We start from the raw sequence: 2697 nt of genomic DNA, 5'->3' as shown, positions 1-2697 counted from the left end.
TGTGGCTTTCTTTATCACTCATTCTCTCTTGTTCTTTTTTCTTAATCACATGCCAAATCGAACCGACTCTTGCACAGTTCCACAGTAAACCGTTCAGGCAACAACTGCTTATCAGTTGAAAACAACAAATGCTGGAGAATACAGCGGTTCAGGCAGCATCCAAGGAGAGAGCACAAGCTAACATTTAGAGTCTAGATGACTTTCCACTACAGATTCTAGCACATGCAGTAATTTGTTCCTATATATGCTTCTCAGTTTATCTGCTCATTGATTTCTCATCAAATTATGTTGTTACGTAGGAACCAAAGGGTAAACTTAAGACATGGGAAAATCTATGCATACCATCCAAACATATCATTCTTTGAGCTGTAGATGGTTACCTAGAAGGAAAATGCAACCATTAGCATTGCACTTCCAACCCTGGCCATGGCATAGAAGAGATCAGCCTCTAATTATTCCATCTATCCTTTATTTTTTGCTTTCATTCAAAGCCTCTTGACAGTCTATGAGAGAAGCCAAGATTGCAAACCACAGTCAAGAGTGTGGTGCTGGAAAAGCACAGCAAGTCAGACAGCATCCGAGGAGCAGGAGAATCGATGTTTCCGGCATAAGCCCTTCATCAGGAAAGATGCTAACCACATCCTATCAGCTGGTAGTAATGCTCATTGGAGCATTAATTTATAATGTCACCAAATGTATTGTTTTTCTGGCTCTTATGGAACATTAACATCAAAAATGTTGCATATTTTGAAATCCACTCTTATTCAATTGGAAATATGAAATAAGGTTATTGTTTTGAAATAATTAAGTGGTAGGTTACCATAGAAACATGGAAACATAGAAAATAGGAGCAGGAGTGGGCCATTCAGCCCTTCAAGCCTGCTCACCATTCAATATGATCATAGCTTATCATACAACTCAGTACTCTCCTTCCACTTACACCACATAGCATTTGGTCCCTTTAGCCCTCAGAAATATATCTAACTAATTTTTGAAAACATTTTGGCCTCAACTGCTTTGTGTGACAGAGAATTAGTAGATTCACTACTCTCTGGATGAAGAAATTTCTCCACATCTCAGTCCTAAATGACCTATCAAACATCCTTCGACTGTGAGCCCTGGTTCAGGATCATAATTATTTAATGCATTTATTAAAGCACATTTCAATAGTTGAGCCCAATGATATGCAACATGAATAAAGCAGCAATAAATGATCTCAAATACATTTTGATTCCTCTTCTACTTCAGGTCTGGAGAGTGAGATTTGAAATACCAAAATACCACAACGTCTTCTGAAAGCATTTTTTTTATGTGACAGAAGTCAGAATATGGGTTTCGTGATACAGCTTTCAAACTACAGATAAAATGTACCTTCCTTCTACAAATTGAAAGGACACCTGGGAAAAAAAGAAATAGACTAATTTTAAATCCTTGCTGTCAGAAACACAGGAACACGTCTGTGCTGATCATCAGAAAAATGCCAATAACTATCTTGTCTATACACGCATCAGGGAAATATTTTGACCAGCAAATCCATTAGCCTACACAAAATATTTCCTGCACTATGCTGAATAATTGGACCTTTGACACAACTGGTACAGGTTGATCAAATCCTTGGATTTATTTTGGCATGTTAGTTAAGTTGTATCTCTCAACTTCCACAGTGAATAAACTACATCTACCCAAGAGGGAGATGGACATATAGGGTTGGACCTTGCTGTCTCAACAGTGTGGTAAAGTGGGAAAAGAGGTGGAACTAAGACTGTAGATTTGGAAATCCCAACCTCGGTTTTTCAGTCTCAGACATTTTCATTGGTTTGGGAAAGGGGAAGATCAGGAGCTAGCATACACATGCTGTAGGATGTTTGGGTGCACCACTGAACTGATTGCTCAAGCAACTAATCCGGGATTTTGACAATGTCAGACATGCTTTACAAGGTGTATTGAATCAGGACAACATCGCACAGTTATGAATGGAATGGAAAGACATTCTTAAAGGGCTGCAAATTGTGCAAGAAAGCAAAACTTTCCTACAATGTGAGCTGGAAATGCCCAAAGAAGGTGCTGGAATTGTGCCACAGTGGGAAGATGAGTGCTGGAGCAAAGTGTGAGTTCCCAACCCTGACTTAATACCGGTTGTGGTGAAAAAGCAGCAGTGTTCAGTCATGACATCAATCCATTTTATTTAATGTCTTTTCTACCTCTAAACATGGCATAAGAGAATATGCCTGAATGAATGAATGAATGAATAATTTTATTGTCATGTATAGAGTACATGGAGATGGTGCTCAGAGAGATAGAGATGGAAAGAGAAAGAGAGAGAGAAAGAAAATGGATCAGCAAATAAAGACATTGCTAATGATAAGCCAAGAGAGAGAGACAATGCTCTGTAGAGTGCTAGCGAGAAGTTCAAATGCTTGGAAATGAGTTGACTGTGCTGGGAACAGCCTACATATGTGGGCGTCACGGCGGCACAGTGGTTAGCACTGCTGCCTCACAGCGCCAGAGACCTGGGTTCAATTCCCGCCTCAGGCGACTGACTGTGTGGAGTTTGCACATTCTCGCCGTGTCTGCGTGGGTTTCCTCCGGGTGCTCCGGTTTCCTCCCACAGTCCAAAGATGTGCAGGGTCAGTTGAATTGGCCATGCTAAATTGCCCGTAGTGTTAGGTAAGGGGTAAATGTAGGGGTATGGGTGGG

The sequence above is a fragment of the Chiloscyllium plagiosum genome, chromosome 7, assembly GCF_004010195.1.
Source record: "Chiloscyllium plagiosum isolate BGI_BamShark_2017 chromosome 7, ASM401019v2, whole genome shotgun sequence".
In the NCBI taxonomy this organism is placed as follows: Eukaryota; Metazoa; Chordata; class Chondrichthyes; order Orectolobiformes; family Hemiscylliidae; genus Chiloscyllium; species Chiloscyllium plagiosum.
The sequence above is the reverse complement of the archived record's forward strand: the minus strand, read 5'-3'. Positions refer to the sequence as shown.